The sequence below is a fragment of the Lepisma saccharinum genome, chromosome 28 (assembly GCF_977018435.1).
Source record: "Lepisma saccharinum chromosome 28, izLepSacc3.1, whole genome shotgun sequence".
NCBI classification, from domain to species: Eukaryota; Metazoa; Arthropoda; class Insecta; order Zygentoma; family Lepismatidae; genus Lepisma; species Lepisma saccharinum.
In genome coordinates, this window is record NC_139256.1 from 37,941,974 (window position 1) to 37,968,997 (window position 27,024).

A 27,024-nucleotide genomic window follows, 5' to 3' on the forward strand; every position below is an offset into this window, starting at 1 on the left:
TACTTCTTGAGTAGAAAAATAACAATATTGTATAAAACAAGAGTGTTAAAAGTTTAGGAACAATGTCAGGAATTTTGCTACTAGCGTCGGCCCTATGGATGCTGGATGGATCAAATTTGAAGGGAAGCTCGACAAAAGACCAATATATGCTTGTGTCTCAACTTGCCTCAGTTTACCCCTGGGCCCTTTATTGTCAGATGTTACCTAAAGTGTTGCTTTTTACTCATTCTTACCTTTAGAATTTAATTATTTCAAAGATGCAGTGATTGAGAAATTATAGCCCTTTATCTTCAATTTACACCATAGTAACAAAAGAGAAACTAAATTCTTTTTCAAATGGCATTTGTTACTAATAGTTAGGGATGTGCGGAAGCTGATTACAGATGTATGAAAATCGGCCGAAATTGACACATCGGCATCGGTATCGGAATCGGCAAAAATCCGATATTTAAACCGGTACAGATTATACTAGAGTTTTACCTTCTAATATGTTTTATATTTTAGTCTTGTAAAATTTATTGAAAATTTGGTTATGATTCGTCATTATTGTAGAGTTTTGTAATAAAATTATTGCAAACTCATTCAGAGGATCAACCTAACTATACATCGGAAATAAAACAGTACATTGCTGAACCAGGATCTGCTGTTGTATTGGAAATTCAAAAATGAATATTCAAACCTGAAGCAAGTCCTGAGAAAATACTTGGGCATACCTGCTGCATCAGTATTCAGTGATTGAGTGTTCAGTGTTGCTCAACAGATTTGAGATAAGAGAAGAAGTAGGTTACTTCCTGAAGTGCTACCAAATCTCGTGTTTCTGAAGTTGAATCTGGCAGAACAGGAATTCATTTTGCATTTCAAAGAACTGCTTGTGTACTAATGTTTAATCTCTTGAGAATCCATGTTCTTCTTAAAGGTTCACATAACATTTTGTACATGCAAATGTACCTTCGCATCTCTTGAGAATATATATGTATATACATATGATATGCAATAGAAATGTACATAGCAAATTTATTTTTGTCATGCTGAAAATAACATCCCATTTCTGTTTAATCATCTTATGTATCGGTATCGGTTCCAAAAATTATCGGTGAGTACATCGGCATCGGTAAATTTTCAGCTTCGTCACATCCCTACTAATAGTAAAAATAGAAAAATTGCTTGTAATTCGAGTATATAATACCTTTAGAGGTATACTTATGAACAAAAAAGACAGAACTGAAATACAGTGTATAGTTTACAAGAAACAGCATGTTAACATGACTCACCAGCCATGTGCTAACATGTGGTCCGGGCAAATTTCGACAATCAGGCCTTTGCCCCTGCAGCGCCACTGAATCACTAATTGTCAGACACTCCTTAATATGTTGCTTTTTACTCATTCTTGCTTGTAGAATTTAATTGTTTCAAAAGGATGCAGAAGTTTAGAAGTTATACATCTATCCCATAATAATTCAGGGTAATCGAAGGGAAAATAAGGACCTTTTCAAACTTCGCTTGTTAATAGTAGTAACAATATTTATACTAAAAATCAAAAAGACAGAACTGAAATATCATGAAATGGCATGTTAATTGCTGCTGTGCACTGCTCAATGAAAATACAGGTGTGGTTCCCAGATCGACCATCAGGATGCTAATAGTTAATCATTTATTACACATAAATGGTACACTTGCTCATTTACAGAATGCCAAAAGCATGTAAATGAGCATGTTAAAGCCTATAAAGAGCTGTAGCACCTTATAAGAAGAATAATAATCCATTCTGCAGGCAATAGTCAGGAATAACACATCAATTTTGTTTTACTGAGGGTAAATAAACTGGATTCAAAAATATACTATTGATATCGTAAATAGCATTGTGCCATAACTTGCATGCACAACTAAATGAAATATGTCAAACTAGTACGAAGTTCTGCTGCTAAGTGTTATTTTTTCAAAGAATGCCACTTATATTTGCAGTGAACATGCAAAATGAGATATTGCAATGTGAGAAGACATCATATTCAAGAAATATATTTCTAAATTTTGTCATCGCTGACTTTATTCTTTTTACCAACTTCCGTGGAGGACTAGTTACAGCCTACGATGCCAGGGTCCCGAGTTCGAATCCCAGCCTGGGCATTGGTATTATTTGTGAGCATCCATTCATCAATTTCATATCATCACTCATTCTGATCTTTGTGATTAGCCAAAAGTGCTGGAAAAGCAAATTAAAATAAAGCACATCAATCAATCACTCTTTTTCTAATAACAATGAAAAAAAATGTTTCTAAAATCTAGTTTTAATTTGTTTCAGCAAGAAGCTTTACAGATTTCACCAAATTTTTGGGTCACCAGTTTGGTGTATGCTGGTGAGTTCTGGACAGTATTATTTTATGCAGAATACCTTCATCAAGCAAAAAGTGAAGTTATTTTCATTCTCAAATTCCTACAAATAAAAAAATAATTTTCTCTGACTTTTTCAGAATTTCTAGGTTACTGGAAACCCTGCAAATATAATGAGCTGCACATATGGAGATAAAAGTGGCTAAAAATGACTCACCAGCACTTCATAATCTGGTATGCAATGCGTTCCAAGTCCTTGTCGATCAAATGTGATGCGGTAGGTGTTGTTTGAAGTATCAACCGCATCGATGCTTCGGGTGAAGAGACCATCCTGGGGCTTCCTGAGCCTCGCCGTCACTTTGGTTCCGATCACAAGCTGCAAAGGGATCTCTTCAGGCAGGTCTTTGAAGTGCGTCACATCAGCCATCTTACGCTGCTGCAGTAATCTGATTTTCTGTCGCTTCTTCTCAAGTTCCCTTCTCTCCTCACCAAAAAATGACTGCAAAAAACACGATGATCGATTTAAATTAGGACCGAGCTGATATTGATGTATTGGTGTTTAAATTTAATCATGCTACCGGCTGATACTTCTCCAGAGTTTACGAATATGCAAAAAATATATATGACACTTTTGTGTAGTTTAAATATCCCACAAATTATGCAAAATGCATAATTATATTTAATTTTACACTAAAATTGTGATGAAAATGAAGGTCACACTGTAATTACAGTTATTTTAATTTTCAATCATCATTTATGCAATTGTACTGGCTACTTCAAATGAAAATGCTGGAAGACTGTTAGAATGGAAGAGAGTGGAACATCAATTTCATCTTTTTCTGCACTATACACGAGTTGGAGATATAATAGTGGCAACGCTGCTGTACATACACCATGAAGTAGAATCGGTGCTTCTTGCTTATACCACACGTTAGTTTGATCCTTAACCTACCTCCCAGTAAATGACTCTTCCTTCCAACACTAGGGGCATGCACAGTGACAAGAGGAATAGAGTATCACTGAAGTTGTCTGTCTAAACGTTGTGTAGTCAGAACACCACTAATGTGATGGTGTTATCTTAACGCATACCCTACCTCAGGGACACACCGTCAATGCGCAGCATTACTGTTCATTTTTGGAACATAACTTACGTCCTGCATTGCGGAAGAAGAGGCTACCTTTCTGCTGAATCCTCCCATCATTTTGCAGGACAATGATTGGGCACATGTAGCGCAACCTGTGGCTGGCAGGTGCTCTACCAGGCCTTGAGACTTTGATTTGATCCCTAAGATGAAGGAACCACTTCATGGCATTCGCTTCTGAACTGTTCCAGATATTCTTCAGGCAATGGACCATTCTATTCGAACCATCAACAGAACAGGCGCTGCTACAGGTATACTAAGACTTCCACATTGCTGGTAACTGGTTATAAACAATGCTGGTGACTATTACATCGAAGGGCTGTAAAAGTTTTACAGAAGTATCTCTTTTGTATCATTTGTAAATAAATAGTTGCCACTATTGAATTTCCAACCCAGGTATATTCACTCTTTGTGGTATTTTGTTCTGATAAATAATAATCTTCTGGAAGAAGGAAGATAAATCTGCATCACTGACACTGGTGAGAAAAAATATGGTAGAGCCAGAGAAAGAATTTGGAAGTTGCTACAAAGTTTAATCCAAAGTGTTGTTTTTGGGCTTCAGTTGTTTGTAGTAATTAAATTGGTATCAGAAAATTGCATATTCTAAGGAAATACAAGATGCAATGAGCTTTACGAAGATAAAGTGTGATAATATGAAAACTACAGTCCTGTCATCATGAATATATTTGTCAAGTGTCTTTCTTCATCTAAGTAGAAAATCATGTCAAATCCTCCACATCTGTCTATTTTTTGTAACACACAAACAAGATGTGTTGAAAAAAGAATTATTGCACGATTTTCATGAAAGAAATTTGTAAGAAAAGACTTCCGTGTGAAATCACCATTAAAGGTTCAATAGTAATGCAAACCATGTTGAACAACATATAATTGCTTTCATGATGTAACCAGGTGTTTGTTGGTCTCAAATACGGAGTGCATTTAAGAAAACTTATATCAGTATGAAATTTCAAAAATATTTTTCTTTAAATGCAGTTAGTCGTTTAGCTCCTAAAATAGAGTGTGAATGAGTAGGGTGACCATGTGTGTCCCGTTTTGACCGGGACAGTTCAATTTCAGAAGCATGTCCCGGTCGTCCTGTCAATATTATTTAAAAAGCACTACTTGCCCCGTTTTATAAAAGTATAGGAGTTTGCTTCAAAAACCAAGTCTACATTTGAAAGACATTTCATGATAAAATAAAAATGTTAGTGGCATTTGGACTGTGTTTCAAGCACTTCATAACAATCAAAATGTTCCATTATCGTCGAGAACATTCGAGCAGATAGCAGTTTACTGTTTAAGTTAGTCTTGTTTGCATGTATTTTGTTATTTGTAGAGCAGTGAATAAGCATGACCAAGAAAAGTACATGTAGTTTCAATACGGACCTCCACCAAGAATTTAAATCGCTGTGTCTTGACTCCAACTCAAAATACAAATCTTGTGTTGCGTGTCAGATATGTGGGACAAGTTTTACGGGGTTTTATGAACGGTTGGTGAAGGATAAAGCTGTTGGCATTTCTCAACCTCAGCATAGATCTATCATCAGAGGTTGGTCAGAAGGGACCAGAAACACTGCAAGTCATATCGAGATTATAATAATCCATATCGTTTGAAAATGAGAGATCATATTTCATTTATTGTTTACAATGTACGTGATCCATACTTCAATAAATAATAATTAACAAGAACAATTATTTTATAATTAGGCCTAACCGATTTTTGGGAAAAGGGAGGGGGGTAATTGTTCCCCAATTATAGCTCCTTACGCAGTGAAAAATCAGAAACATGGCATAAATACCATATTTTATGTAAAAATATGTAACATAAAATTCACAAACATGGTTCCTAACATCGTAATTTGCCGACATTTGAAGTTTTTGCTTGCTTACAAACAAAGGACTAAATATGTAATTACACAAAATTCCGGGCCCTAGTTATAATACATCCTCTGCATGCTATAATGATATTTAATAAAGCAAATTGACAGTTAAATCAATATGAAATACTGATTAAAAATACCTTTAAGGCCACGGGGTAGTCAAATCTGACCGACCTTGATAAAAGAACAATAAAACCAGTAGAGATACAAACATTAACAAACAAACAAAATGCTAACATGGAAGTAGCATCAATGTAAACACCCCTTGACTTTCCATTTACGAAGACAGAGCAGTGTTAAAAGCTTGTCACCTTTTTAGTTTTCATCTGTGCTGCTTTTCTGCGTTTTCTGCAAAATATGCCAAATATGAAAAACATCACACACACACACAAAAGTATAAAGAAAAAAAATTAATACTTACCTGAGAACACCTTCTGGGTTAACCCATCATTCTTCTGATTTTGCACCACTCCACGCGAGTGAGTTTCCGTGTGTTTAGCTGGGAGAAAGACTCCTTCAAGCAGATCATGAAATCATTGTCTCCTTCAAACAGAGGCCTGCAAAACAGTTTCTGGTGTAAATACTGAGAACTACATTAACCTAGATTTAGATGCAGTGAAAACAGATCATGCTTTTCTTTCCACCAATGATACAACGAAGGATACAAAAGGTTTTGCACCAAAGTCCTAATTGGCTGTGTTCTGTTGAATCTGTGGAAATGATACTGTTAATGATAAGTTGTTTCGCAAAATTGATAAGAATGTTTTTTCGACACATTTTAAAAATCTGAAAATTAAGAATTGTGTTTAAAATCTTTCTGCCTGCACCATACTAAAATTTCATTATGACCACAGCACTCGTTTTTTATTTATAGAATTTCAAATTGAGTGATCTTTGCAAAACTTTAAAAAGGCACTTTTTTGTTCTCATGACGATTAAAAAATAGAAGGTATACTCGAAAAAATATGTGGTTAGCATAGATGAATGCAAAATTGAATAAACTAAATTTTGATGTAACTCGTTTTTATGTAGGTCTACTGGTCTACTGGTCCAAACTCAAGTATCTTAAATTTTTAATCCAACAGTAGATTCACTTCTGTGTATAAAAAAATAAATAACAATTTTATGATACTTGGAAATATTAGTTCAATTGCCTATCAAAGTAAGTGGCTGCTGATTATGAAATAAATAGAAACTGTCAAGAAATACAAGGATTTAAGCACCTGTACATCTGTGAGAAAGTGCACAATTTGGCAAGGTTTATGAAAATTGTATTTAAAGTTACTTACTTGTCAATATTGTTGCAGAACCTCTCGTAGCAGACCCACTTGTGAGCCTTCGGGAGCTTTAAGAGGTTTCTTAGGGGTACGCCTATCCTCTGTGACACCCTCTTGTCAGGAGAAGTCACAGGCTCCGGTTAAGGCTTTGGCTTCTTTGGAGAGGAACGGTATGTCTTCTTAGGCGACATGCGAGGCATTGCTATATATTCACTACATCGTCATCGTAAAACAGTCTGTTCTTCTTGCGGATCTGTGCAGGCTGAAAATAGTACAAATTAAAATAATTTTTGTGATTTATTGGAAACAATCTGTGATGTGCTTCTTTGGCCCAGTAAAGAAGAACGTCAAAGGCAGGAAAAGATGACAAAATGAGGATGGACTACTAAAAAAAATACATAACCCTCATCATTTCGAAAATCCTGTTCATGTAATAATATGTATTTAACCAATTTATATAATATTTACAGGATGTTGGGCACTCTGAATTACGAGGGTAAATCAAATATGAACGAGCCTTGATTGGCTAAGCGTCGGAATGGGTAGCAGGATGTGATTGGGCATGTGCAGCTGGTAGGTGGGGCTGTCGTGAGTCAGGAACCAGAACAGCCGGCGTGTCGCATGCTTCGTTTAGTAGCTCTCACGATGAGTGAGCAGGGTGTGCCAGCATCTGTTGCGCAACGCATAATAATCAAGTTCCTCACCCAGGAAAACGTCAAACCGGACGAAATTTACCGGAGACTGCAGGCCCAGTTTGGGAATGGTACACTCTCGTGGGCAAGAGTGAAGGTGTGGTGTAAGGAATTCCAGCAATGCCGTGAACGTGTTGCAAATGAAGTGCACCCCCATCGTCCTCGCACCAGTGTGACGAATGACAACATGGCTCGTGTTCATGAGCTTGTCGTACAGGATCGCCGAGTCACTGTGAAGCAAATTGTGGCAGAACTTGGTGTGAGCTATGGAAGTGTCCAATCAATCATCACAAAGCACTTGGGCTTCCACAAAATCACAGCTCGGTGGGTTCCCAAGCTGCTGAATTTTGCTCAAAAAGACGACAGAGTTTGCATTGATCGCCAGCTTCACACTCGTTTTGACGTGGAAGGGGAAGCATTTTTGCATCGCATCGTTACCTGTTACGAGACATGGGTGCATCATTACACCCCAGCATCCAAGCGTGCCAGCATGGAGAGGAGGAGGAAAGGCGAAGGAAACACCGTGAAGGCCAAAGTTCGGTTGTCTGCAGGGAAGGTGTTGGCCACGGTGTTTTGGGACTGGAGGGGGATCCTACTGGTGGATTTCTTACACGAACATCGGACCATCAACGCACCCTACTACTGCAGCCTCCTGGATCAAGTTAAAGTGAGGTATCGACGCAAACGACGAGGCTGTCCCATCCGCTAGGTCTTGTTCCTCCACGACAACGCCAGACCCCATACAGCAGGTGTTACGCAGCAGAAACTGGTGGAAATGCACTGGGAACCGCTTCCGCATCCACCGTACAGCCCAGACCTTTCACCATGTGATTTTCACCTGTTCGGACCCCTCAAAGAAGCACTTGGGGGTGAGCGATTTGCGACCAACGATCAGGTGAAAACCTTTGTGCGCAACTGGTTGGCTACCCGCCCAGCTTCATTCTACGAAAACAGCATCAAGAACCTACACAACATTGGGAAAAATGTATCACTAAGGGCAGAGACTATGTAGAAAAATAGGATGTGGCAATGTGTCTGTTTCCTTCAATAAATTTTGTTTTTCCGCACAAGGCTCGTTCATATTTGATTTACCCTCGTAATTAATGAAACTTTTGAGTCCACCAGCATTTAGACCATTTGCACACGTCACATTACATGGGGTGCAGCACCCTACCATACCAAAAATCAATACATGCCACTTGGGTTCAAAGCTGAGGCTGTAAAGATGCACTCAGCACATACAAGGATAAAACACATGACAACACAGATCCCTTCAGAGGATTATGCTGACTGTATGTCCACATGCCAGTACCTTCTTGGCCTGCAACAATGCTCTTATGTTGGGTGCTCTGAATGCATGAAATTGTAAAATTTTGCACGGTATATGGAAAATATGATTTCTGTTATTTTTACCTTGCAATAGTGTATTTTAGAGAAGTAAACCCGTTGGGCAATAACCTGTGAAGGCCAGGGCCTGCCTACTGACCTCACACCCACATGTCGAGGTGGGAGATCATCTGACCAGTTACAGGGTGACATGTAGGAGAAACTCCCAGTCATTGTTGCAGGTTTTTCATGAGTAGTTCCCCAATTTCCTCACGATGGTGGGTGCCCACCCGTCCCATGTACAAAAGAAAAGTTGTTTCGCTTTCTTCCAGGAGACTTAAACCTGCGCACATTCCATAGTCCGAGCCCAAAGCATGACACCTTAGACTGCACGGCCACAGTGCGAGACATTATAGAGAAGTAAGGAGTGCTTCTCTGTAGTACTATTTTACCATTCAGAATATGTGACTGGCATCCACATCCCCAGGATATTTTCCAGGGAGGGGCAAGAAAGGTAATTTTCCCAGGGGTTGCGTGAGCCATAATTTTTCTCCCATAATAGTGTTGCGCCTCAAAAAACATTCATTCAGTTTGAAGTTATCATGTTTCTGCAATGCCCGTCTAATAATTAACAAATTACTGTGTCTGCAATTCAATTATACATGTGAAATGTATAATTTTAGGTTAAGGATCATTTTATGGGAAGCATGCCCCCCTCCCCCTCTTTTGCCCCTCATCTACACCAGCTGCATATCGATATTCTGCAAATAAAAAATGCCAAAAGCACCAACCCTCACCTGCTCATCTAATTCACAATTATTATTACTTCAGAATCTACAGTGTGGAAAATAACCTTTTGCTAGGGGTCTGCAGGAAAAAGTAACAACAATTAAGAAATTATGGTAATACCTAATGTTTACTACGACAATTGTGGTTACAAAAACAAAATTAAAAGTTAGTTCACGACAAAGTACCTTGCTTCAAGGCAAATGCTAAAACCAAGACCTTCTTCGGCAAAGTTTCATTGACTTCTTCAGCAGTTCTGAATGGCCGGGTGCATCACCGGACCTGAATGCAGCGGAGCACTTTGGGGCTATTCTGAAGGACACAGTTGAGTCCTTGATGATAGTGGAACGCGGACCGGACCGCTATTCCCGGCCAACACTCCTTGCACATCTGGAACAAGTCCTCTGTGACATGGAATGGAATACAGACTGTTTGCGAATCTTCTGAGCTCCTACCCTGATCGTCTTCGTGCTGTGAGAGAAGCAAACGGCAGACATACTAACTTTTAATATTGTTTTTGTAACCACAATTGTCGTAGTAAACATTTGGTATTACCATAATTTCTTAATTGTTGTTACTTTTTACTGTGGACCCCTAGCAAAAGGTTATTTCCCACCCTGTAGTTTTCACTATATGTGGGCCATAGGTGTGTGAAAACTGAGACCCCATTTGGCACAAAATGAGTTGCAATAGGTCTTCTTCATATGTACGAGCAGCTTGGATGTTCTGCTGTTGTTCTTGATTTGGTGTTTTAAGTCCACTTTATGCACAGTAACGCTAATCGGGACTGGACCTACAGTTAAGTGGGATCCGAAACCACTATGTGCCTCCACCGGAAATCGAACCTGGGACCCCTTGATTACAAGGTGGCGATGGCTTGGCTGTTCTGACTAGTGCAGGTGAATACCATGCTAGAGAACTGGGACTGTTATCATGAATGTGTCCGCATGTTCCTGCAACTTTCCCCTAACTGGACACACGTCGTCACAAAGTTAGTCCACTAGTCCCTGTGTCGGGAACATGAGACTCAATTATAACTTACAAGGCTTGCTGGGTAATAATACAACACAAATTTCAAAGTATCTGGTACCACTTAATGCCAGAAATGTTGAAAAGATCAATCCTCATAACTAGAGACACATATTTTGGGTAAATAAAAAAGCAAAATTTCGGTATAAAAACAGTCAATTTTGGGTTCAAAACCGGTAAATAAAATAAAACTTTGCTGTTATAGCGGTGAAAAAAGCCATATATAAAATGACATTTTGGTTAAAAAAAATGTAAATATAATCCCAAATTATATTTAAAAACTGCACTTGCTACACAAAATAAAAATATACCTTCTCATAGCACATTTATGTCATTACCAGAATATTAAGTTTATTCCTATACAAAGGGGTCCATTTTAGCTTCTCAAATATTTACAGCATAATTAATCAATTTTCCGTGAATTGCATAACTCACAGGATAATTAACTCTAAATTTCATGTTTAAGAGTCTATTTTCGCATTTTTCAGTTCATTCGCATTATTTCGTGACAAAACAGGGTAGGAAAATGCTCCTCACACCTTTCAGAAACATGAAAAATTAACATTGTGTTTTCATCAAAAACGAAATATGCATGCCTCTACTCATAACATTTCAAAATACAACCAACTAAAACACAAGAACATCCAAAATTAATGTTGTGCAATTTGCATGAGTAACACAAATGTTTATACATGTAATTACTTCTGTACTTCTCTGTGTTGCCAAAGGAAAATAAAAAAGAAACAAAAACTATTCTCAGACTCCCTTTTTCAGGTTGCCATGTTCTTGTTGAATCCCCATTTCGTCTTTAGCTAGTAATACACAGATGGATTCCTTAACCTGGTCTGTCAAGTTGGAAGAGGAACGACATCAGTGGTACCTTATGAGTCATTTTAGAATATTGATGTTCAACAAGTTCAATTAATGGATTTTCCTACTAAATACAGTTGTCTGTGAAATAATTAATATTATTCCAAGTTACAGTGTTTAAATGCCATAACAATTCTAAAATATAAAACCTTCAACATACAGGTTCATTACAATACTCTGTATGCGATTAGTCTGTCACTTTACACATTTTGCCCCTGCACCTACATAGCACAAAAAAGGTATAATTTCTTTATCGTGTTTTTGTTTTATTAAGATTAATGCTGCCAGTATTTGCATATTTGTTTGACTTTATATGTACGGTTATGGGTTGTAACAATAGCATTTGATAGTTACAATGCAGAACTGTCTGCGATTGTACATTCAGTGTTATTTCACAAAAAAATAAAAAAAAGTGTGGCAGTATTGCAGGATATGAGGGATTACTCTTACGTGGAACACAATTCATTTCCCACATATTGCAACAAATCTTGTATGTACCATTGCTTGCATTGTTGAAGTTTTCTTCTCATTTACTGTACTTTCAAGCAAGTAAACACATTAATGGTATTTACTTCCTTCCCCTACAGATTGCAACAAGCCATAGAGGCTCATAGGGGGTGCACGCATTCAAGATCTCGGCCAGTGTTGAGGCGATGGGATCAGCACCATCCTCTGGCTGCATCAGAGCCACCTTATGCAAGATTGTGGCCTGGAAATTTCCCACTTGAGATTAACTAGCATGAATCTCCTGCATGACAATCAGATGTCCTAGCAAGGCTCCTGCTTACTTGCTTGTAACAAATGTAAATAAGAAAAACAATTATACAAGTCTAACGTTACTTAAAACATTGCAATCTATTGATAAAACATGAAATTGGGCATAGAAAATTTCAGGATGCCTGGTCCCCATGGCACTTGAAGACTTTCACCTGGTGCCTGAATTTTCAAATTTATTTCTAAAAAATACAAAAGTAAAGTGCTCACCCCATGCTTTGCACCACGCCATGATGAAGTATTTTAATATTTCGAGTTCCCACATGGAAATTTGTATTACCTTTTGTAATGATGCGATCATTACTGGATCCTTTTTTATGTTATAAATTGTGTATGGCTATGTATTCCTGTACGTTTGGGTTCTTGGCCGTTGGGGGAGCGGTAAGTTTCCAGTAACGGTTTAGGTCATTAGCGGGGCCTATAAATAGGAAGGGCAGAGGAGCAGTCGGCCTCAGATGTTTGGCGGAGTACAGCAATGTAAGAGATATCTTTTTCTCTGAGGGGAGCGGCTGGGCGAGCTTTCTTTCCTTATTATGTGAACTGACAGCGGGGATGTTAACTTTCTTTCTTTTAATACACACACTTGCTCTTTTCACATTATTACAATAGTTTATTTCATGTGGGAAACCGGGTACACAACACACATACCTTCAGCCACCTTTTTTGGTACTGAGGGTTATATTTTTTTTTTACTCGTGGAGCCAGTGGCTACGCGAGTCTACACACTCTCTTCGGGAGGGGGCGACAGGGTACACCGGAATGTAATTTTGCGAATAACGGCCAAGAATTAACTTCTGTAAATATAATATGAATAAACCTATATATATCTAAAAGGAAATGGGCGTTAAGTTGTAATTTGAAGAGGTACGTGTCTATTGCCTAAACTAGCATCCACAGAACTTCAGGTACTGCAAGTTTTGAACCTCGGGACAAGGATTCAAAAATGTATGGTTGTGTATATTGTGTATGTTGCTGAGAATCAGCTTAAAAGCACAAACTATACCGATACATACTGGGGGCTCAGAGTCAGGGATATCTTTTTGTGAAAAGTACTGAAGGCATATGTTATTGCGAAGTGGAAAGAAAGTAACAGAAGACAAAATGGCAATTCAAATAGACAGGGAGCTCATTGGCAAGTTGCTAGGCAATGCGAACTTGGAGGGAAGGCCTGAGGAAGATATTGTTGAGGAACTTGAGAGACTTTCTCTAAACCTTACGCAAGGAACTTCGGCAAGGACGGGCGAGGAGAAAATGAACAAAATCTTGGAAAAAAGCAACATTAACATTCCGATCTTTAAGGGAAACGTCGGCGATGTAAGTCCACACGATTATTTGTATGAATTACGCAATTATCAGGAAATCATGGAAATTGGGGATACTTTTCTCTTAGATAGAATCTTGCCGCTTTCGTTGAAGGAAATCGCTGCAGATTGGTTCAGATTTTCGAGACCATTCGGCACTTTTAGGGAATTTGAGAAGGCGTTCTTGGAAGAATTCTTTAGTGTCGATTACGACTCGGAAATAGCAAGGATCATTCAGAACAATTACCAGTCACCAGACCAGTCTCTTCTTGCATTTATTCGACACACCAGGAAGCTTTTTGCAATGAGGGAGAAACGGGGGACAGAAGACGAAGTCATCCAGCATGTTTTGAAATTTTCCCATCCTAAATTCAGAACACACTTGTACAACAGAACATTCGCAACAATCAAAGATTTGGAAACCCATTCTATGGACATTCAAAAGAGATTGTATTCAGAAGCTCTGTACTATTGTCCAGAGCTAAGAGAAAGCAGTTTACCACTAGCGTCAACTTCAGGGAGTGTCGCAAGGCAATTAGTAGCCGCGGGGGCAACAATCCCTTTCGGCCGCGTGGGAACAGAAGTATCAATGAGTGCCATAAACCCGGGTCTTTTCAACCGCTTGAGCCTTTCCGGGAATTTTGGAACCCCGTCGAGAGCAGAAGAACCGACGAGGAGAAGGGGGTATGATGGTCCACAGAAAGAGGCCACCTGTCTCATTTCTAAAGATACCGTTAGACCAGAACAGATAACTCCGGTTCTTGCACACATAGAAGGAAAGCAAAACAGGGGGAGGAATAGGGAAATACGCAACTGCAGAAATTTCACTTCTGGCGACAAAAAACCGTTAGTCACCTGTAAGGTTCAGGGAAAGGACTTCACGCTATATTTGGATTCTGGTGCGTCTGTGAGCACCGTGTCTGTTGAGATCGCAAGAGAACTGGAAAAACAAGGAAATAAGATTAACAATAAACGTATTAATATTTCTTTGGCAGTAGGCTCTGTACAATCATGTGGGGAAATGTATCTTACTGTACATTTGAATGGGATGAAATTTAAGCATAAATTCGTCGTTCTGCGCAATTGTTTCACGGGATTTATCGCAGGTCGTGGGTTCATAAGGAAGGCCGGCATATCGCTACATTTGAAGCAGGGAGGCTATACAGTTTTGAGAACAGTAACGTCATTCATTTATTTTCTGCGGAGAAGAGGGAAGTGGGAAAGAGGCTTCCGTTCTCGCAGCAGGGGAGGACGTCGACTGTGGAAGCTGGAGCTGGGCTAACCGCGACGATGACTGCGACGATGGAAAGAAATGAAACTGTTGCTGAAGCAACCGCGACGATGGGAAATTGCAAACCACACCCCGAAACTGAGGACATGATTGACCGTGTTGAATGTTCGACTGACACTGTGCAGAATTCAGTTGCAGATTTCAGCGCTTTGTGTACTGCAGAAAGTGCGAAGCAAATGAGGAAGAAACAGAGAGAAAATTTGCTTCGGAGCACAAAACTGCCCATGCTTCGTCTCTCTGAAAGTAAAGATATGGAAGATTCTTCATTGTTGCCATTCTCTGCCACTGAGGGAAATGAAGAATACAATTCTGAGGAGCCACGTAGGCTTCTGGACACAGCCTTCCTCATTTCCGAGCAAATGAAAGACAAGTTTCTTGCTGACGTAGCGAGGGCTACAAGGAATGAGGAGGTGGAAGGAACGAAGAAGTACAAGGAAAAGGTGAAGACCCAGGCCAAATCTTCGTACTTCGACAACGAGGGAATTCTTAGGAGAAGTTTGCCTACGGAAAAGTACAAAGAGAAGGGAAAAGGGAAAATATGGGCACCTACTTCTCTACGTTCGCAAATTCTCGTGTCGTTGCATGATAATGCATTCGTTTGTCATCCTGGGAGATTGAAAACGTTAGCGAAGATTAGGGAACAATACACTTGGATAGGCCTAACTAAAGACGTTATCCAGTATTGTAAGTCGTGCCAGCCATGCTGCGTATTAAAAGATGACAGGAATAAGCAAGATTTCATGTCAAGTAAGGAGGAAACGAAATTCAGGATGGAAGACGCCAAGAAGAAAGCTTGTGATAGGAAACGCCGCAAATGCACGTTTCAGGTGGGGGATAAAGCTTGGCTTAAGGAACATCCTATCTCTGGTAAGGCCCGCAGAGTAACCAGTAAATTCTCGGGGAAGTCCTCTGGATCACACGCAATTGTGGAGCAAACTTCGGCAAATACTTTCAAAATGAAACACAGCGGGGACGGAAGAATATTGAGAGCCAACGGTGACCAGTTGAAGCCTTATTCTTCGCCACCTGACTTTGCAAGGAAAGTAGCCGAACCCAATTCAGCAAAGAGAACGCACGTAACTTCGGCAGGAGGAGCAAGACGAAGATATATCCCGGATGCGTTACAAGCTGAGAAACATATTCTAGTCTAATTTCAAAAGGGGATTTTTTGTAAATATTGTACATAGGGATTTATCTATTTTTTCTTTATTCTATCTTTCACTTATTTTCTCTATCCCATACCTCATACAGTACTCATACAAAAGTTTCGTTCCGCAGTCAATTTCATCGCGAAAGTAACGCAAAGTTAGTGCGTATTCTTTTAGCGTGTAATTTCGTCGAGAAGTCGCAGTTCGGTGGCGAGTGAACGCAGTTCTAGCGCCGGACATAGCAGTGACATCTTCGGATGTAGAGCCAGTTCGATCCATTCATGTGGAAACCGGTCGAAGCGGTGACTTCCGATCTCGGCAGGAGCGCAGACCAGTGGCGTTGCCGGGAGTCGAACCAGCAGCCTTGGTGACTTGGATGGATTTCCAGGAGACTGTCTCTCATTGGTCCAGGAGGAAGGATGGAAGAGATGCTGAGTGGGTAAGAATCGACGTGGGTTAACCAGCTCCAGTGCTGAGGGAAGATCGCGGATCTCGAAGTACACTTGTGGACAAAATTAGAGTGAACATTGACAGTCAGTGTCGTGTGATCTAATGAAAGTGTGTTTGTAGTGAACAGAAACTGCGGACAAGTGCTTTGTGTATATTATTATTATTTTTCTAGGTTACAGAACTTTGATATCTCTCTCTTCAGGAAGGGGGGACTATGTAATGATGCGATCATTACTGGATCCTTTTTTATGTTATAAATTGTGTATGGCTATGTATTCCTGTACGTTTGGGTTCTTGGCCGTTGGGGGAGCGGTAAGTTTCCAGTAACGGTTTAGGTCATTAGCGGGGCCTATAAATAGGAAGGGCAGAGGAGCAGTCGGTCTCAGATGTTTGGCGGAGTACAGCAATGTAAGAGGTATCTTTTTCTCTGAGGGGAGCGGCTGGGCGAGCTTTCTTTCCTTATTATGTGAACCAACGACGGGGATGTTAACTTTCTTTCTTTTAATACACACACTTGCTCTTTTCACATTATTACAATAGTTTATTTCATGTGGGAAACCGGGTACACAACACACATACCTTCAGCCACCTTTTTTGGTACTGAGGGTTATATTTTTTTTTTACTCGTGGAGCCAGTGGCTACGCGAGTCTACACACTCTCTTCGGGAGGGGGCGACAGGGTACACCGGAATGTAATTTTGCGAATAACGGCCAAGAATTAACTTCTGTAAATATAATATGAATAAACCTATATATATCTAAAAGGAAATGGGCGTTAAGTTGTAATTTGAAGAGGTACGTGTCTATTGCCTAAACTAGCATCCACAGAACTTCAGGTACTGCAAGTTTTGAACCTCGGGACAAGGATTCAAAAATGTATGGTTGTGTATATTGTGTATGTTGCTGAGAATCAGCTTAAAAGCACAAAATATACCGATACACTTTTAAAAACTAACAAGTAGAATATGTGTTTATTAATGTATGTTTTCTGTATTATGTGTATCATTAAATAGGAACAATAAAAATGCCATTTTTTAAAAAAATTGCACTGTTGCTAACAAAATTTTAAAATCTGCGGCAATATGGTAGAGTTGGTCATATATTAGAATGTATAGTATAGTTATTCATGCTGTTACCGGTAGCACTTCTTCAGGAATACCACTCCAGCACAAGAATTAATTACTTTTAATCCCATCTTGTAATAAATTATTAAATGTTTTAAGATCATATTTCAAAATGTGTAGCTTTATGATAGTTGAAGTCATGACTTGAAAAAAAATTGCTGGATCCTGAATTATGTTGAGTTTTTTCCTACTTATTACTTTTTTTATCCCTGCATAAAATGAAGATAATTTTCGATTATTACATTTTGCCAGCCGATCCAATCCTTGGTGAAGATAAGGTATTTCTTGATGTTTGCCATTTTTGTTTCACCCTGCCCTCTTAAAAGTATTAATGAGGCCATGTCATTTTGAGTAGTTCCTTAGGTAGAGGCCAAAATGTAGAAGTAGTTAAGAATTCTCCTACATTACTGTGCACAGCACCACATTACAAATGTACAAAGAGGCAAGGAAGTAATTATGTGACCATACAGAGATGTCATAATCAATGCAACTTCTTTACTACTAATCCATAGCCTTTGCACAGGTCTTTGATATTTACATGGCATTTAGTATGAACCCATGTTTATGTGCAAAAATGAGAAAAGTTAGTTGCCAAATGTGCACCAAGTTTGAAAATTACTAGGGATGGCCAAACGGATCCGGATCCGAAAGTTCCGGATCCGAGAGTTCCGGATCCGGGACTGAAAGTTTCGGATCTGGATCCGGATACCAGAGTTCCGGATCCGAAATTTTCGGATGTGGATACTGATCTGAAAATCCGGATCCGCATCAGAGAGTTTCGTATCTCAATCCCATTATAATATTACCACACCTTAAAAGGTATTATGATCTTCGATTACAAAGAAATTTTTCGTTAGTCCTACAAGAATTTTTTTCAAGTGTTCTTTTCTTTATTCCAGTCTGCCCATTATTTGTCTTGGTAAGTTTATAAATACTGTCAATGCTTCTTACAACATCGCAAGTATCATTAATGTTTTGGTTTTTGCTCAGGCCAGACTCCCAAGTTGTTGTTTTCAAGTCGTCTCTTTTCACGAGGAACGCTAGTGGCAACCCTGCCACGCGCCCCTGGTAGTTATGTGTTTGCTGTGTTGGGTTGCATACGTACAGGATAGATTTTAAGCGCTTATAGCGCAGAAACTAAGCGCTTTTGAGGTAAACTTTATAGGGAAAAGTTACTTGTTTTTATGATATCTACCATTCCCAAGCGTTGTTGAAAGAGTTTTGCGACACCCTGTATATATGTATACTAGCAGGTAACAATATGTTATAAGCACATTCTTACTTTCCAAAGAAGCGCATGTGGGATGGCAAAACGGATCCGGATCCGAAAGTACCTGATCCGGATCTAAAAGAACCGGATCCGGATCTGAAAATTCCGGATCCGGATCTGAAAATTCCGGATCCACGGATCCGGATCCGGAAGTTCTGGATCCGGATCTGAAAATTCCAGATCCGAAAAATTTTAGGATCTGGAACCAACCGGATCCGGATCTGGCCATCTCTAAAAATTACATTAAAATTAATCTGATCAGAATTGATGAAAAAAAAATTCTACACTTTTGCAGTGTCCCAAAAATTAGTCGATGAGAAATTCTGGTCAATACAAAAAAAATCTACCAATAAACCTGCATCCCACTACAATGTCCAACAGTGCAAGGGCAATTGATCAAGCATGTTCCACATGAAACTCATGTTTCTTTTGGCAATTTGTTAAATTTCATAGGAGCATTAGCTAAATAAGCATATTGAAATTAACAAAATCATTCTTACTTGTACACATTTCATGTTGCACCTACTTTAAAAATAATAAGAACATAAATTATGTGTTTATTTCTGGCAGTACATGGTGCAGGCATCTTATCCAAAGATGGTGATAAAAAATTTTGGTAAAATTTTCAAAGCCGGGAAACGGATTTCGTCAAATTTACAGGAGAAAGTACTTACATAATTGAGATTCTGTAGACTTGTGATAGGTCGTACAAGTGTTCTCTCTCTCATCGGTCAAGTTATTTCACCGTTAATTCCTGTTTGCATGTGAGTGCTAATGGAACCTAACCTCGTCCCCCTGCTGGTTCGTGGGCTATCGTGAATTTTTGGGACTAACGTCAATGGTTTGTGGGGCTACCCATGGATGGTTTTTGGGGCTAATGTCAACCATCCACGGTTAACCCCACAAACCATTGACGTTAGCCCCAAAAACCATCCACGGGTAGCCCTAAAAACCATTGACTTAGCCCCAAAAAATCACGATAGCCCCACAAACCATCACGGAGACGAGGTACGCCTACGAGGTTAGGTTAGGTTCCATTAGCACTCATTAATTACTCGATATCTTGAAAATGGAAATTATTTTTGTTAAAAAAGCTAAATCCCTTGTTAACAATCTTTCGCAATGTTAGGTTAGGTTCCATTAGCATTCATTTTCACAGAAAAATACCCACGGAAGGGGAAAAACAAGGAAGATTAATTACATATCTTGAAAATGGAAATTATTTTCGTTAAAAAAAGATAAATCCTTTGATAAACAATCTTTCGCAATGCAGAATAGGTAAGTACGAATGTCAACAATTACAAAATAAATGAGTTACAGACATTTCCCGGCTTTGAAAATTTTACCAAAATTTTAATCCTCGTTTGTGTTTAAAAAAAATGTAGATAAATATGTATAAATTTACTATCACGAATGAATACAGCACAGGATTTTTCATTAACTGTTATGATTAACTTCCGACTTGAGTACTTTGAGTACTGTAACTTTTCTTCCCAGAAAAAAAGCACTGTGTATGCACATGAAAAAAGAAATGTTTAATTTAAAGCACTGGAACTGGTGCCAGAGCTCCTGCACAGCAAAATGGCTAACACTTGTGCCTTTGGTGCAACCAGTCCTGGGTGGGAGCCTCCATAAATTCAGATTTGACCCAGCATTGTGAAGGGTCTCCTTGATGTCGTAGTGGTAATGTCGTTGCCTTGTAAACAAGGGTTCCTAGGTTCAATACCCAGTGCAGGCATATTGCACACTAGTTCGAATCCCACTTTAAACTCCAGTGCCGATTAGCCTATATGTGCATAAATTGGACTTACAACAATTCAACCAGATTTGTGAAGACCACAGGGAAGCTACTTAAGTAGTGGGCTCTGAATTCGAAAACAGCAGCAATGGGACTTTATCCAGCATTGTGAAGGGTCTCCCCGATGGCATAGTCCTGGCTGTCGGACAGGTGGATTAATTTAAATCGCTAATTTAGGTGATTTTTTTAAAAAAAATCACTGATGTAAATAAATCACTTTCATTATAGTATAATTTTGCAGTTATCAATCACTTTTGGTGAAAGTACATTAATCTCGTAAACATTTAATGGTGTTTAGCAGTCTCTAAGATAGGAAAATAAAGGAAATAAAATATATGTACTGATGTTGTGAAGCTCATATGATTCCTCTTGATTTAAAATTCAATAATGTTTATAGGGAAAAGTACTAAACATTTGTGTAGAAAAATATACAAAATACTAATCATGTAAAACCATAAATATTGTCCTTATCATTAAACTGTAAAATAAACATGGTAGCTGATATTGTTAAAACTATTATTTAAAAAAATTTCCAAAATTCAGCTACAAAGACTATAAAAATATTTAAGTTACAATTATGAGTACCTCCAGAATGTATTATTATCACCGGAAGAAAAGTTACTGAAATTATCATTAGTTTCGATAACACATTCAACAATATTTCCATAGTAGGTACAGTATCAGAACAGAAAAATGTATATTTAGGTATATTTTTTATTTGCTTGAATCAAACTGTTAAAATATTTTACAGGGCCATTTAGTAGAAAAATACTTTCTATAAAAAAAAACATCTATATGTATTGGTGCCAAAAACCATACAAGCAATTTTAAGCATGTTTTTAAAAAAATCAACAAAAATCCTTTTTTAAATAAAAATCATAATTTTTATCCACCCTGATGCCGATTAGTTTTGTTTAGGCGTTGGCGCCATTCTCTTTTCAATATTAGAGAAAAAGTAAAAGTCGACTTGCATCCAATAAAGAATCAGAAATGAAGACCCACAACCAGAAAACAGATTAAAAGGAAGCATGTAGGACAGTACACTTTAATTAGCATCACTTACCATTCCTCGTCGATTGAGGACAAGTCCGCCTACATTTGGATGAGGCGGAGTCTCCTCCCCAACCCTCTTAAGGCCAAGAAGTTCTGGTCCAAGAGTCGGAGGCTCTTCTGGTTCTGGGTCCATTATAATGTCCTCTTCCTCTTGTTTGATGCTGTCATAGCTCAGTCCACCATTTTTGAACGACAGCAGTTCTGCAGCTGATTCACCTTTAAAAGTCACACAGAGCATAAGAAGGCATACACACAGGTGTCGAGAAATGTATTATTTCTACAGCATGCTTTTCCTAAAAATGCGCAAAACCAGAGAAACATTGCAGCAGAGCAATGGCATTTTATGCTAAGATTTGGGTTCAAATCCCAGCAAAGCCAGCAATTGTTGCTAGCTTATGCCCACAGGGATCTGCTGGAGTCTTTCCAGGAAGGGGCAAGCAAGGTATTTTTTCCAGGGATGGGGGAAGGCACTTCCCCCTTAATAGCGTTGTCCCCTCAAAAATATTGAATTTATCATGTTCATGTAATAACTAACATATAGTGGCTGAAATGAAATTATATGTGTGAAATATATAATTTTTGGTTGATTTTAAATTTCATGGGGGGGGGAGGGGGACGGCATCCTATTTTAGACATCCATGCTTATGCCAAGGGCTAGGTTCCAATTATGTATTTCTAATTATCATCATAAAGCACACATTTTCTACATGAATCAAATTCTATTCATATCTATAAGCACACACTGAACAGGTTTCCTCATTGCTTACTGGATGATTTTTACATCCCATTTCAATAGGTTTATGTGTGCAATACCCAAAATATTCAGCGAAAAATGCACCCAGGTCTCTGGCATCCCATGCCGTTGCTCTACCAAATAATAAGCTACCAAGCACGCCCAGATTTCACCTCATATTCCATTGTCTCTGTTTAACCTGAGTCGAATTGCTACTGCAACAGGGTCTGTTGCCTTTGAAACACTGTCGACATTCAGGCACCGTAAACCATGCAAGTAAACAGCTAGAGTGAAAAATCAGAGAAAACAAGAGCAAGCTCGGTATGCCAGAGACCCGGGTTCGAGTTCTGAATCTTTCACTGAAATTTCTACACATTACATCTCCTGCGTGTGCCAAACAGTAAGGTTACGCATCAGATTTGGTGCTCTTAACATTACAACTATGCTATTACGTGCTTATGGTGTTATTTAAAGTAAGTTATTGTTGTTAGGCCTCATTGCATTGGTATTTACATACTTTCATAAATCTTTCCATGTAAAGGACTGCTTCACACAGTGCAACTTACAAGCATAGTCACTCACATAATTACCCAACTTTATTCCACATTCATTTTTAGTATTGTCAAACCTTCCTTATTCAATTGTGTAATGATTTCTACAAGTTTTACATGAGGATGTGGAGTACATTCAGAATACTGGAGAAAGGTTGTTTGTAGTTCATATAAACTAAAGTGCATGTTATAAGAATGCAGGAAAGGGTAACGGTTCAAATTGTTTTATGATTTTTTTTTCAAATTCTCCTAACAGGAAGACTAATTATTGTAAAATTTTGGCAATCATTGTCACACGAAATTTGAACCTTCCTTAAAGTAATGAGCACTGATTGGATTTCGAAAAAAAATTATATATGTTGAAAAAAAAAACTTAAATTTACCTTATGCAAGCATAAGCGCTTCCCATGGACAATGTATTGGTAACAGTTTCATACATCGGAGACACATTTCTTCAATTTAACACAAGAAACTACTTACGGAAATGAGTTTCTCCAAGGTTTACAACGTTCGTCGAGGTATTTTCTTTCATCGTGGAATATATTTGACCGGGAAATCAAGTATTTTTCAAGAGAAATATCTCACCGATTCCTATTGCTTTCATTTGCTTGCCCTACGACAACCGGATGCTGCGAACGTCTGATGACATAAGTCCCTGTCAGTGTTTCAACCCCCCATTTTTTTTACTATGCTTGCCTAACGTAACCAAACCTAACCTTATCGGAAATGGTTTGTGGGGCTATCCATCAGCTACCCGGGCTATACGTCAGCTACCCGTGCATAATGTATAATTTCCACCGGTGACGAAGACGATAGTGGGTATTTTTCGGTGAAGAAGGTTGAAACACTGCATAGCCACAACGTGAGTCAAGGTGTGCCCGCTATATTGTGTGTTCCGGAGGAATAAAAAAAAGCACTCAGAATGTGAAAAATTGTGTTTGTTTTCGTGTGAAAAGCATAATGGCACCTTGAACTATGTTCCGCAATGCACAATTGGTAAGTACGAACCATGCGAAACACAAAATATCCGATTTTAATGTGTCTCCGATCTATGAAACTGTTACCCAATGTATTTTCCTTTGACAAGCGACTGTAAGTATTGTAGACTAGTTGAAATAAATGTAGAAGTAAAACGGAACCTTAGTAGAAGGCATTTAGGGACCTTTTATTGCTAAGAGAACCAAACCTGGCCTGCCTAACCTAACTACGAAAGCATATATTGAACAAAATCTTAAGTAATCGCTAAAACTCCGCAGTATGTGTTAACAGAAGTAAATCGAAATAGAACCATGTTAAAATTGCATTCGTAGCATGATGAAATAGGAATAAAATGAAAGGAACATGGGCCCAGGAAAGTATTAATTTGTGAGCAACGATGTCATGAAAAGTATGTTGTGAAAGTGACTGTGCTCATAACTTGATGCTGTCTGAAGCATTTCTTTTGTGTACAAAATGTCATGTACACATGCAAAAGATGAAGGGAAGTGTAAAAATACCAAACCTAACAATCCTAACCTACTGAAAAAGTAGATTAATAGTAACATGGTAAGGACACAGAAGAATAATCATAACCTGATCTGCCTAACCTACTCATGTAAGGAATGGAATGGAAAAAAAATCATTCTGTTAAAAAAATGGAATGACAAAACAGAAAACCATGTACTATATGACATGTGTAAAATTCGAATTATGTAGAAAATCACGAGTATCATAATGGTGTCAGAATCACACAATTGGAATCCACGCTGAGTAACTTATGAATACACGTGCAGGAATATCAAACAATTTTTTAAAGAATAGAAGATAATGTAAAATCAGAAACCATGAAAAATAAAGTGTTTACCAACCACCTTATGACTTTCTCATCTAACAAAATATATTGGAATACATCAATATGAAATTTTGGAAACTTATTTGGAAACTAACACCAATAAGGTACCAACATAAAATTTAAGTCACAATTTGGCAGATAAATGTGAAAAGGTAGTTGATAAATGCAAATCAACAACCATAACTATTTCAAGAAAAAAATTACTTGTTACTGCACAATGTAGGTAGTGATTTGTTGTTTATTCTCATGAAAAACATACAGATATACCTAATGGGGTATGAGCTTTTTTTTAAATTTTAAGTCTACTTTTATGCACAGATAGGCTAATTGAGACTGGGACTACAGTTTAAAGTGGAATCTGAACCACTATGTGTTTCCACCAGGTATTGAAACCAGAACCCCTTGATTACAAGGTGATTATATTACCACTTTGCCATCGGGGAGGTCCCCATTCTGGACTATGTGCCTACACTTTCTCATTAACACAACAGCAATTCTAATTTTAAAAAAAAAAAACATTCTACAGCTAATTAATATTTCACTTTCTTCTAGGAAGCCTGTTATTTGCCCTATTTTTATTTTATTTTATTTGCCCTATATTTAGCCCTTGTACAAATTATGCAACTTTTCACATTAAAGAAACAGCTATGCGTAAAACATGTACTTAAAACTTTTGCTTTCATACACTATATTTCTAACGTTACATGTCTTAATTTATCAATTTATTCTACTTTCAGAAATATCCTTGCCAAACTCAAGAATTAATGTACCGTCTTACAGCTGTGCTCACCAGAAACGTAAAAATATATGAAATATGTATGCCTGCATTACTTATCATATGTGACATATAAACTATAAATGTGTTATTACAAAGTTACATAAGTTAATAATTTATATTGTACACCAGAATATCGATGTTGTTTCGGTCCTTGACCTACTGACAGTCCAGAAATTGGAAACGTAAACAAGTTGTGTTTTGGCAAATCATCAAGGTCGAAAATTGATAGGAAGGGATGCAATGTCAATTATAAACAGTAAATGTGGATCGCGGTAAGACTGCAGAATATGGGCTGCTTAGGAGGAACGCGGTTCATAATTTTTTGGTAACGTTTTGTAGTTAGTAATCGGGAAAAGTAAGTTTTAAGGTGCGGAAATTTTTCTTTCTTTAAAAAACCCAGAAAAACGTGTCCAGGTTGGGCAGTATTGAAATCGTAGCAATGAAGGAAAAGGCATATTCCTGCACAAATCTAGTGAAAGCAAAAAATGCCTATGTTGTTAGGTAGCTAGGTTTAGTTCACTTAGCCTAAATAATAATTAGTCATTGTATTTATGCGAATGAAAAATAACCTAACAGGCCTAACCTAACCTTCTAGGCATTCCTCGAAGAAATAATGAAAGAAACTGTGCATAAACAATATGGACATGAACGAATGGAGAAATGCATTGCTTTCAGTAGCAGGAAAAACATTTCATTGTATTTATGCTATTGGAACCCAACCTAACAGGCCTAACCTAACCTTGTAAGCATTCCTCGTCTGAAATAATGAAAGAAACTGTGCGTCTGTGGGTGGAATCCGGAGCGACAAATCAACTCGAATGCCGCGAAACAAAGGGTCTCACTTATCGCACAACATTTGAGCGCGTAAACAATATGGACGCGAACAAATGGAGAAATGCATTGCTTTTAGCAGCAGGAAAAACATTTTTTATGCGCAATGATATAATAGTAATCGTAAAAGGAACACCGGAAAATGGAAGTAGAAGGTACGTACTTTCAGGGGATATAAATTTTGTTAGTCTATTTCGAGGAAAAAAGCAGCCCATGTTCTGCAGTGAGACCGTGGATCGCTTCAAAATCATGATGAAAACTTACAGCAAACTATGTATCATTATGAATAATAAAGGATTGGTGAGGGGTATTCTTTTCCAGAGCAAATACTTACTTTCAAGTGGATCCGCCATGTTGACGCAGTTTTCCTCCTTCTGCAATGTATTGTGGGTGACAGCGTTGCCAACCCCTCAGCTACGAAAAGTGCTGTTCGAACTGTGAAATTATGCTAGAACGCCACCCAATATTGTACTAGGGCAGTATTATTATTATTATTAACAATATATTTTATTACTATTTTCAGATCTTATATTGTATCCCACCCTAAGATCTATTTATTTTAAGTCGCTTTTTTGCCTTAGGGTCTCTGAGTAATTACGACAATAAGGGTCACTGGCCGAACTAGGGCATGTGGCTCAGTAAATTTGTAAAAATACTTCACATATTTTTCCTAGCAGATGGGGAGAGGGAAGATGACATAACACAGTTAAGCGTCGTTACCTTTCAATTACTGTCTGGGGGGCGGTGTATAATTCACAAAT

At 38.3% G+C, this 27,024-nt stretch overlaps 1 pseudogene across 1 annotated transcript in view; it reads right to left on the minus strand.

Annotated features, from left to right (window-relative positions):
- LOC145980635 (protein lin-9 homolog) overlaps positions 1-26,659 on the minus strand; it is a 49,697-nt pseudogene extending 23,038 nt beyond the window's left edge. The window contains exons 1-5 of the transcript XR_014440864.1: positions 26,598-26,659; positions 21,550-21,755; positions 6,640-6,889; positions 5,772-5,907; positions 2,546-2,827 (exon numbers count right to left, since the gene is read on the minus strand). The product of XR_014440864.1 is annotated as a protein lin-9 homolog (transcript). The remainder of the gene's footprint in view (positions 1-2,545; positions 2,828-5,771; positions 5,908-6,639; positions 6,890-21,549; positions 21,756-26,597) is intronic.
- Positions 26,660-27,024: the final 365 nt, after the last annotated feature.